A 12,784-nucleotide genomic window follows, 5' to 3' on the forward strand; every position below is an offset into this window, starting at 1 on the left:
GTGGATTGTGAATTGCTACCAAAAGGACAAGATATTTTGATAATGAACTCTGATTGGAAGGTGGTATCGTGAATTGCTACCAAAAGGACAAGATATTTTGATAATGAACTCTGATTGGATGGTGGTATCGTGAATTGCTACCAAAAGGACAAGATATTTTGATAATGAACTCTGATTGGAAGGTGGTATCGTGAATTGCTACCAAAAGGACAAGATATTTTGATAATTTGCTACCAAAAGGACAAGATATTTTGATAATGAACTCTGATTGGATGGTGGTATTGTGAATTGCTACCAAAAAGGATAAGATATTTTGATAATGAACTCTGATTGGAAGGTGGTATTGTGAATTGCTACCAAAAGGACAAGATATTTTGATAATGAACTCTGATTGGATGGTGGTATTGTGAATTGCTACCAAAAGGACAAGATATTTTGATAATGAACTCTGATTGGATGGTGGTATTGTGAATTGCTACCAAAAGGACAAGATATTTTGATAATGAACTCTGATTGGAAGGTGGTATTGTGAATTGCTACCAAAAGGACAAGATATTTTGATAATGAACTCTGATTGGAAGGTGGTATTGTGAATTGCTACCAAAAGGACAAGATATTTTGATAATGAACTCTGATTGGAAGGTGGTATCGTGAATTGCTACCAAAAGGACAAGATATTTTGATAATGAACTCTGATTGGAAGGTGGTATCGTGAATTGCTACCAAAAGGACAAGATATTTTGATAATTTGCTACCAAAAGGACAAGATATTTTGATAATGAACTCTGATTGGAAGGTGGTATCGTGAATTGCTACCAAAAGGACAAGATATTTTGATAATGAACTCTGATTGGAAGGTGGTATCGTGAATTGCTACCAAAAGGACAAGATATTTTGATAATGAACTCTGATTGGAAGGTGGTATTGTGAATTGCTACCAAAAGGACAAGATATTTTGATAATGAACTCTGATTGGAAGGTGGTATCGTGAATTGCTACCAAAAGGACAAGATATTTTGATAATGAACTCTGATTGGAAGGTGGTATCTTGAATTGCTACCAAAAGGACAAGATATTTTGATAATGAACTCTGATTGGAAGGTGATTGTGAATTGCTACCAAAAGGACAAGATATTTTGATAATGAACTCTGATTGGAAGGTGGTATTGTGAATTGCTACCAAAAGGACAAGATATTTTGATAATTAACTCTGATTGGATGGTGGTATTGTGAATTGCTACCAAAAGGACAAGATATTTTGATGATGAACTCTGATTGGAAGGTGGTATTGTGAATTGCTACCAAAAGGACAAGATATTTTGATAATGAACTCTGATTGGAAGGTGGTATCATGAATTGCTACCAAAAGGACAAGATATTTTGATAATGAACTCTGATTGGAAGGTGGTATCGTGAATTGCTACCAAAAGGACAAGATATTTTGATAATGAACTCTGATTGGAAGGTGGTATTGTGAATTGCTACCAAAAGGACAAGATATTTTGATAATGAACTCTGATTGGATGGTGGATAATGAATCTGATTGGAAGGGGAATTGCTACCAAAAGGACAAGATATTTTGATGATGAACTCTGATTGGATGGTGGATTGTGAATTGCTACCAAAAGGACAAGATATTTTGATGATGAACTCTGATTGGATGGTGGATTGTGAATTGCTACCAAAAGGACAAGATATTTTGATAATGAACTCTGATTGGAAGGTGGTATCATGAATTGCTACCAAAAGGATAAGATATTTTGATGATGGATGGCAGGTACATCTTTCTATAAAAGGCCATTGTCATTGGGCATAATATTTCACTTGATTTGGATCTACGCACGATTGACAATAGTTGTAATAGCATGACATCAATCAAAATGACAAGATATGTGTATATTTCCAGAGATAAAAAATTAACTCATGATTAAGGAATGTACTAATTGAAAGGTGGTAAGGAGCAATTAAAAGTATATTTGGTATAGATTACTGGTATACATTAATTTCTATATGAAGTTTCGTTAGGTCTTCTGTTGTCATTGATACAGTTTTTCATTTGTTATCCAGATCTAAAACATGTATCCATGGAGATGTGTTTTGAGTTTCTATCTTAGACATAAACACACATCTGTGTGAATAGGTATTCCCAAATTGTTTTGTTGCGATATTTGGTTCATGTTTTTGTAACATGATTTTGTTAGAGTAGGTACGAGTGGCAAATTTTCAGACCAGAAAACAGTAACTACAGGTGATACTAAATAGCATAATAGAAACTTTCAGATAGAACTTTGTTTTTACCTTGTTACACAAATCTGAGGTTTTTTTCACTTCCTGTTGAAGTTTAAAGTTACATTATAAGATGAATGTTTTTTATTACCATTATTAGTTATTTTCAGTGTGAAGTGAAACTTACTGGTAATACAATAGCTTTATTTTGTAAATTTTATATAAAAACCTGTCTAATGTTTGTTTTATGCATAATAATACATTGCAGCTCAAATAAAAAAGAAAAAAAAATACTTTCATGGTAATGAATAAAGTCAACAAGTTATCAAATGTCAAATGCTGTTTTATTTATTCATTTCACATCTGTGTCTGTTAAAATGTATAACTGCTTTTATTCAAATCGCCCTGCCGTCTGTGGTCCGTCCGTCCGTAAACAATTCTTGTTACCGCTAATTCTGGAAAAGTACTGGATGGATCTTTCTCAAATTTCATATGCAGTTTCCCCTTTGTCCCTAGTTGTGCATTGTACCTTTTTTGGGCTGATTCGAATTCAAGATGGCCGACAGGTGGCCATCTTGGATTTTGGATGTGAAAGGTTGTTACTGCTATTTCTTGGAAAGTACTGGATGGATCTTTCTCAAATTTCATATGCAGGTTTCCCTTGGTCCCTAGTTGTGCACTGTACCTTTTTTCGACTGATTCGAATTTATTGTTTTATTTATAAGTTAATTGTTGCTTGGGTTTGGATACGTTTTGGGAATGGGAGACTGTCAAGTTTGGTAGAAAAAAAAAACTGATATTATTCATTGTGTTATATGAAAACCTAAATGGTCATCATTATTGAAAGATCTTGATGCAAGCTTTGCAAAAAGTTCTACTGCTATTTAATTTACCTCTTTAATATCAGTGTTACTGATTGATGAACAGTGCAGTTAGGTCAATACAAGCTGATTTAAAACTAATGTTACTTCAAGAGTGATCAAGCTGTAAATCGACCAAAATCACATCAAATATCTTAAATTTCATAATACATAAGGTTGATCCCCTTGGATGGGACGCTGATCTGATGTAATTGATTATTTGTTTTTTGTGGGATGGAAAGCCAGACAAAATAAAGAGAAATATTATGTATAGTGAATATGGAAATGGGGGATTGTGTCTTCCACATGTTTTAAGTTTTTGTCATTCTCTCAAGATGTCTTGGATAAAAAAAATCATTGATCCCTTGAACCATTCAGCATGGAAAATACAACTCATAGATGAATTGGAGGGTGTTGGAGGTGATAATATCTTTAAAATGACCTAAGAAGGATTAACAGAATTATCAAAGCATTTTAATACTTTCTGGAGAGAAGTGTTTACCGTTTGGGCTTCTATACAGGAAAATGTGTCCCCCACAACCCCTGAAGAGGTGGTATCACAGCCTCCCCACAACCCCTGAAGAGGTGGTATCACAGCCTCCCCACAACCCCTGAAGAGGTGGTATCACAGCCTACCCCACAACCCCTGAAGAGGTGGTATCACAGCCTCCCCACAACCCCTGAAGAGGTGGTATCACAGCCTCCCCACAACCCCTGAAGAGGTGGTATCACAGCCTCCCCACAACCCCTGAAGAGGTGGTATCACAGCCTCCCCACAACCCCTGAAGAGGTGGTATCACAGCCTCCCCACAACCCCTGAAGAGGTGGTATCACAGCCTCCCCACAACCCCTGAAGAGGTGGTATCACAGCCTCCCCACAACCCCTGAAGAGGTGGTATCACAGCCTCCCCACAACCCCTGAAGAGGTGGTATCACAGCCTCCCCACAACCCCTGAAGAGGTGGTATCACAGCCTCCCCACAACCCCTGAAGAGGTGGTATCACAGCCTCCCCACAACCCCTGAAGAGGTGGTATCACAGCCTCCCCACAACCCCTGAAGAGGTGGTATCACAGCCTCCCCACAACCCCTGAAGAGGTGGTATCACAGCCTCCCCACAACCCCTGAAGAGGTGGTATCACAGCCTCCCCACAACCCCTGAAGAGGTGGTATCACAGCCTCCCCACAACCCCTGAAGAGGTGGTATCACAGCCTCCCCACAACCCCTGAAGAGGTGGTATCACAGCCTCCCCACAACCCCTGAAGAGGTGGTATCACAGCCTCCCCACAACCCCTGAAGAGGTGGTATCACAGCCTCCCCACAACCCCTGAAGAGGTGGTATCACAGCCTCCCCACAACCCCTGAAGAGGTGGTATCACAGCCTCCCCACAACCCCTGAAGAGGTGGTATCACAGCCTATCTTTTTTAACAGTTTTATTAAAAGAGACAATTGATGGTTTTTTTTATAAACATTGGTGTAAAAAGGGCATATTTTTTGTTTCTGACTTACTAGAAAACAATATACTTATGTCTTATGATAATTTCTCTATTAAGTATAACATTGATGTGAATTATTTAGATTACAATGGCGTTATTAATGCCATACCAAGAAATTGGAAAGCAATTCTGCAGAATGTAAATGTTGATACACCTACTGTTGAATATAAATTAATCAATCACCTCACTACACATGATAAAGTAACAAAATACTTTTATCATATTCTTATTCATTTATTTTCTGAAAAGCCAATAAGTAGTCAAAGAAAATGGCAAGAAATTCTCACTACTGATATCAGTGAAGAAACTTGGGAACTGATTAATCTCATGCCAAGGGAGGTAACTGATGATACAATATAAACTTTCAGTATAAAATAATACACAATATATTGTATACTAATACAAAGTTAATGAAATGCAAACTAACAGAAAATGAAAGATGTACTTTCTGTATAAATGAGAGGGAAACTATTATTCACCTGTTCTGGGAATGTAGTGTTGTCAAAACATTTTGGCTTTTGTTCATGGAAATGCTAGAAAACATATACCAAATAACCTTACTTAGGCATCCAAAAATCTTTATTTATGGTGTAACAGATGTAGATATTGAACACCGATTTGAAATTAATTTTTTACTAATTCTCATGAGATACTTTATTTACTATTGTAAGATGAAAAATACAGTACCTACAATTTCTGAAGGGAAAAAATACATTAATCATTATAATAAAATAGAAGAATATAGGGAATATATGCATATACATATAAAAAACAAGAGATCCCAGAGGGATCTTGGCGCCCACCATTTGAGGATCTGTTTTCAGTTCTTGAAGATTTGTTTATTTTTTTTTTGTTTGTTACAGGTGTTGTAAATGTTCATGAACTGGTCTTCATTCAATGTACTCAATGATGGCACAAGATATTTTTATTAAGCACCTATTAGCAAATATCATTTGAAAAAGATCCCAAAGTATTATTAGATAGCAGTCAGTTACAGGTGGATAATGGACAATATGCTTGTGCTGTATTACTGTCGACATCCAAGATGGCTGCCTGTGGGCCACCTTGATTTCAAATCAGTCCAAAAAAGGTACAATGCACAACTAGGGACCAAGGGGAAACTGCATATGAAACTTGAGAAAGATCCATCCAGTACTTTCCAAGAAATAGCAGTAACAAACTTTTACTTCCAAAATCCAAGATGGCTGCCTGTCGGCCATCTTGAATGCGAATCAGTTCAAACTAGAAAATGTCTGTATGAAATTAATGCCCCCCCCCCCCCCCCCCACCTCCCCGATGTGAAATAATAGTGAAAGGTCCGAAGGAGATGATTTTGTTAATTTGTATACAACTTAAGTTTCATACTTAAATTGACAAGTTGATTTAACGTACATGAATTTGGAATTTTGTTCTCTGGAAAAAATGAGGGAGTATATTAGTTCCTTATGCCTTAAAACCCACAAGTACCAAATTATGTAGAAATAAGATGATGTTCCTCTTTTTTGAGTTATCTCCCCCTGGTGGCCATCTTTTTTTAGAATGCCGAGGAATTCAACACTGCATGAGGTCTTTCCATACTTGATATTTGTATGAAGTTTCATGAAAATTGCCTTCCGAATGAAGTTGTTAGGTGGTATATACTGATTTGGGATGCGACGTGACGCGACGTGATGGGACAGACGGACATGGGCAACGCTATATGCCCCCGGCCATAAATGGCGGGGGCATAAAAAGGTACAATGCACAACTAGGGACCAAGCGGAACCAGCATATGAAATTTGAGAAAGATCCATCCAGTACTTTTCCAGAAATAGCGGTAACAAGAATTGTTTACGGACGGACGGATGCCTAGACGGACGGAGGACGGACCACGGACGCAGGGCGTTTGAATAACCCACCATCTATTAGATGGTGGGCTAACAAGAAAAGATAAAAAACAAATGGATTTTTATCAACCAGTAATTAAGTTAAGATAATCTGCTGATTAAAATAAAAATTATACAACTATACTTTAAGTTACCAACTTGACATACAGATATATGCACGTTTTTTTTTTGTGAAAATATAGTATATTACTAACTACATGTGTATACAAATTAAATAATTATGTGTAAGACGTAAGTACAATATACATATGTGTACCTCTAAAGTACCTGTATATACAAATTTATATCATGATGTGTAAGTTGTATAGTACAGTATACTATTAAAAAGTACCTGTATATACAAATTTATATCATGATGTGTAAGTTGTATAGTACAGTATACTATTAAAAAGTACCTGTATATACAAATTTATATCATTGTGTGTAAGTTGTATAGTACAGTATACTATTAAAAAGTATGTGTTTATACAGATTTATATCATTAAGTGTAAGTTGTATAGTACTGTGTACTATTAAAAAGTATGTGTTTATACAAATTTATATCATTGTGTGTAAGTTATATAGTACAGTATACTATTAAAAAGTATGTGTATACAAATTTATATCATTGTGTGTAAGTTGTATAGTACAGTATACTATTAAAAAGTATGTGTATACAAATTTATATCATTGTGTGTAAGTTGTATAGTACAGTATACTATTAAAAAGTATGTGTATACAAATTTATATCATTGTGTGTAAGTTGTATAGTACAGTATACTGCTAAAATGTATGTGTGTACACAAATTTGGATCATTGTCAGGTGAGATTGTATAGTTGTATGTTATTATGGAGAAAAACTTGAATAATAAAAAAAAAAAACATTTCACAAAACAAGGGACAGACACAGACATCAGTCTCTAGACCATCCTCAATAACTATTAACACGCTACCTCAGGATGTGTTCGAACCCAGGGTTCAAACTGACAGTTCAGTAATTCTAACAATATGCAATGCTGAGGGTATAACAACTGATATGAAGATTCTCTGAATACGACCGACAAAAAGAGGCTAAAGATTCCTGCTTGGAGCCTTGGATCAGCATCAGGACAGCTATACATACAACCTATATTGTAACAGTGGTATAGTAATAGTCAACCGACAAAAAGAGGCTAAAGATTCCTGCTTGGTGCCTTGGATCAGCATCAGGACAGCTATACATACAACCTATATAGTGACAGTGGTATAGTAATAGTCGACCGACAAAAAGAGGCTAAAGATTCCTGCTTGGAGCCTTGGATCAGCATCAGGACAGCTATACATACAACCTATATTGTAACAGTGGTATAGTAATAGTCAACCGACAAAAAGAGGCTAAAGATTCCTGCTTGGAGCCTTGGATCAGCATCAGGACAGCTATACATACAACCTATATTGTAACAGTGGTATAGTAATAGTCGACCGACAAAAAGAGGCTAAAGATTCCTGCTTGGAGCCTTGGATCAGCATCAGATGGCCTGTATCGTTCACCTGGATCTTTATGACCAACATTACTATATCTGTGCACATGTTCCATGTTTAACTCATTTGACCCCTGTGACCTTGACTATGGGTCAAGGTCATTTCTTTTAATTTCTTGGACTTCATAAAAGGAGCACACTGGCCAAATATAATGATTCTAGGCTTTTTGATATTTCAGAAGACATTGTTTAAACGTTTTAACACATTTGACACCAGTGACCTTGAAGATTGGTCAAGATCATTTCTTTTTGCAAACTTTGTATGACACCATAAGAGGAACATAGTAGCCTAATATAATGATTCTAGGCCTTCCAGTATTTTGGAAGAAGTGGTTTAAATGTTTTAACACATTTGACCTCTGTGACCTTGAATATGGGTTGAGGGGTTTTTTTTTGCAAACTTTGTTAGGCTTCATCAAAGGAACATTCCAGCCAAATATAATGATTCTTGGCCTTCTGGTAATTTGGAAGAAGTCGTTTAAAGGTTTCAACCCATCTGACCTCTGTGACCTTGAATATGGGTAAAGGTCATTTCTTTTTGCAAACTTTGTTGGGCGTCATCAAAGGAACCTTCAAGCCAAATATAATGATTCTAGGCCTTCTGGCATTTTGGAAGTTGTCGCTTAAAAGTTTTAACACATTTGACCTCTGTGACCTTGAATATGGGTCAAGGTCATTTCTCTTTGCAAATTTTGTTGGGCGTCATCAAAGGAACCTTCAAGCCAAATATAATGATTCTAGGCCTTCTGGTATTTTGGAAATAGTCCCTTGAAAGTTTTAACACATTTGACCTCTGTGACCTTGAATATGGGTCAAGGTCATTTCTTTTTGCAAACTGTTATGAGTTTCATCAAAGGAACCTTCCAGCCATATAAAATGATTCTAGGCCTTCCAGTATTTTGGAAGAAGTCGCTTAAAGGTTTTAACACATTTGACCTCTGTGACCTTGAATATGGGTCAAGGTTATTTATTTTTGCATACTTTGTTGGGCTTCATCAAAGGACCCTTCCACCCAAATATGATAACTCTACGCCTTTTGGTATTTCAGAAGAAGTTGTTTAAATGAAAAGTTGACGGACGATGGACGGATGTCGGACAGCCAGACGGATGAGCTAAAAATGATCAGGTGAGCTAAAAATAATCAGACAAACAAATCGATAAATATCTCTGTGTATCTCGAAAAGCTATCAAGTAATATAAATTTTCCCATACGGTGTATTTTGACAAATTCTGCTGTCAAATTAGGAATAAATGAAGGTAATTTGAAAAATTAAGATTTCAATAAGCCTCAAGTTTTCTTTAATAGAGTTGCAATTGAAATTGAATTGAGTCTTTTTTGCTTCTGTTAATTTACATATCTGAAAAGTAGAGTGATACCACATATATATACCGGTATATTCTTAGTAGTCTTATTTATGATGTCATAGTAACTGGTGATGTCATCAGTACTATGATGTCATCAATTGCTAATGATGGCTTCAACAATACACTGTGATGTCATAGTGAAGGCTAGAAATCAGAAACTCACTGTTCGAAAAATAGTATTTTTTACAGCTGTAACTATGGAAATGTTATTTAATGACAAAATTGACATAATTGTTTGCTCAGTCTATGAGAAATACACAAACATTATTGAGTAAAAATGATCAAACCAGATAATTTATCCAAAATTCAAAAACAAACACTTTCCTTATAAGTTACCATGGATACTACACATTAAACTATTGAAATTGCCCTGAAATTTAGTCAATACATTCTAAGGTTGTTCCTGACCTATTTATTAACCTGTTACCTGCTGTAAAACAGTTTTCCAACTGATCCTTTAAAAACAGTTGAAATTCTCATCCAAAAGAACACCCAAAATTTCCTCCCTTTATGCACCCCAGATGAAATTTAAATAAAATCATTATGAACAAGTTTCAGTATGTTTTTTTTTATGTATTGATAGCAATTATCAATAGAATTAATTTCAATTAAACACAGTAAAGCACATTTTACATAAAGTTTATTTTTTGATGTGCTATAAGGTAGCAGGTAAAAAATAATTAGTATTTTTCCTGAAATCATTTGTCATGTTTGAGATATACATGTACAGTAGTTTGGTTATGAAAAAAACATCATTACATGTATATGTGTGTGTAAACTATATGATAATAACATTAATATTAGAGAGATAAGATTTGTGTACATAAAAAATTTCCTCTGATTTCTGACATGTGATTGCCTTGGTTACCAACTCAAAAAACACTGAAAAAGCAAAAATACTGCTAATTCCAACCTAACACTACAACTTTAATGAAGAAATTTATTTCTGAACACCTGTCTTAAAATCAACAAAACTGTCATGGTAACAAACTATTTACATTTCAGCAAATTCCAACTTGGACATCCTTCACAATATGACCACGTATAAACAGTATGAAAATTTCACTTCCCGTAAAGCTAGTTTTTGGTGCCTAGACACAGACTCAAGACTTCCCAAATAGTAATCTCCAACACAAAGCTAAAATATTATTCTGAAAAAACATGACATGACTAATTTTAGCAAGGATTTATTTTTAAAATCTTAATCAAAATTTTTATGAGGTAATCTAACGACCAAAAATATCACTCATGGCCACACATATAAACTGTTTAATGCTATATATTTTTCTATGAATTTACACAGTTGTTAAAGGCTATAAATGGCATTATCAAGTAATTGTAGATTTCATACAAACATTATACGAATAGACGTCGAGAGTAGGCACAACACGAAGCAGTTCCAGTCCAATTCACTATTCATTCATGCTAAGAGTTGTTTACATGTTTCGGATCCAAGCGATCCGTCATCCACCCCCCCCCCCAACCCCAGTATGTTTGGCGTAATTACCTCCCCTTTCTTCTTACATTAATTACATTTCAATTCATACTAATCATAACAATAACTTATTTAAAAGCAAACCTTCATGCACATTGATCTAGTAAAAGGAGTGTATGGTACATTTTTTTAACACCTTTCACTTTCTCCACCGAGTCATGAAATCTTACGCATGCACATGGCAAACCTTCTCATTGCAAAGAATTTTTTAGTTCCCAGGACACTAACTACAGTGAACACAGTATTTGTCAGTACTTGCAATATCTACAGTTTGATATGGTGTTATACATGTACTAATGATTGCTTCAAGGAATTAATTCAACTTGTGTTTTGACTGCAATCTTCCAAAGCCTTGTATATTCATGTCATACATACAAGGCCCTTGAAAGTGAAATACATTTATTCTATTACATATTGACAAACCTGTATTTGTGTAACTAATTCATTACCCTTCCCAATCTCTCAACGGTTGACGGACGGAAGACGGACACTGCAGTGTGTCATAACAAGGTCACTGGGTACTGCGGGCCAGTTGAGCTAAAACACAGTTTGTGGGTGACAGGATATATTCCTCTACTCTCTATGTAGAACAATTATCGCAATATGTATATCTGATCACATCTAGGAAGGTTGTTGTGCATTTTAGAAATAGTTACTAGCACAGTTATCGCAATATATATATCTGATCACATCTAGGAAGGTTGTTGTGCATTTTAGAAATAGTTACCGTGTGCTTGCATATCCGTATCTAAATATTTGTTGGCATTTCATCACCAGACGATCAGTATTCGGATATCATGGCAGACGACCGTGTCACGAACCCTTTTTGTGCTGTAGGGCGTAAGATGTTCAAACACAACTCCACTCTTCGAATGGCGGACAGAGACTGACTTTTTTACTTAAGACACTAGAGAGGTAGACAGGGGCGATAACCAATGCTGGCTAAGCTAATACTGTTACATCTCTCTACCAAGATTTAAGACTCTACTAAAATGACTTAACAGACTTATTAAAAAGTTAATCATATTAGATTTACAGGATCAAAGGAATTAAATATTCACATTTGACCAGTCTCTTGTTTTCATTTTAAATACCGCACTGCTGTCTCTGGAAAAATATCCGTCCGCGGATAGCTATCACGTGATAAGGTCTCGTTGGATAATTACATGACGTCATAGCTACAAGAAGCTTAACGACCGCAAGAGGGATCATGAAGTTTTTGCGCGAAAACAAAGATGGTAAAGTTTAATTTCAATAGCAACAATCTTTCCACATTTTCCAACAAGTGCGACGGACAAAATACGGTGAGAAAGTTATATATTTCATAGATTTTAGAGTTTGACTTATAAGTATAGAATCTGGAATTAAAATTGCTTGAATATCTTTTACATTAAAAGTATAAGTGATATGATCTGTAGCTAACTAATTGTATTACTATAGATTATATACAGAATATCCACGTGTAGAGAAAAAAAGTTATTTCTCGGAATCAGGTGGACTTGTAGAAAGCATCGATTGTGTATTTATACCAACTGGGACACTGTTTGTGATATGCATTATTCCTGTTCAACTTAAGCAATTTTATCTTTCTGAATAGTAAAAAACCTCTCTCTGTAATTTGTATTTATATATCAAAGTATTATGGAAAGTGCGATTACAAGTTGCAATGACTTGTGCCAAATCAATTTGTAATATTTTTGCAATAAAATGTTTAAACTTTTCAATTTTTTTTCTGATCCAACTTAGGACTACAATAGTTTGTAACTCTGACCTACCATGCATTTTATATACGTAGATTGTCACTATAAAGAATGAAGAACCCCTCGTCCGTAAATCGAGCTGGATCCAGGAAAAAGTCATGGTTTTAGTCTGCCAACCGACGAAGAATCCGGCACCAGTTGACCTTGGTTTTCTGAAACTCACCCAGCCACCACTTGACCTTGGTCATTGGAAGCTC

This window comes from Ylistrum balloti, unplaced genomic scaffold (genome assembly GCF_031769215.1).
Source record: "Ylistrum balloti isolate Yb309-2 unplaced genomic scaffold, AGI_CSIRO_Ybal_v1 Utg370728, whole genome shotgun sequence".
Classification (NCBI taxonomy): domain Eukaryota; kingdom Metazoa; phylum Mollusca; class Bivalvia; order Pectinida; family Pectinidae; genus Ylistrum; species Ylistrum balloti.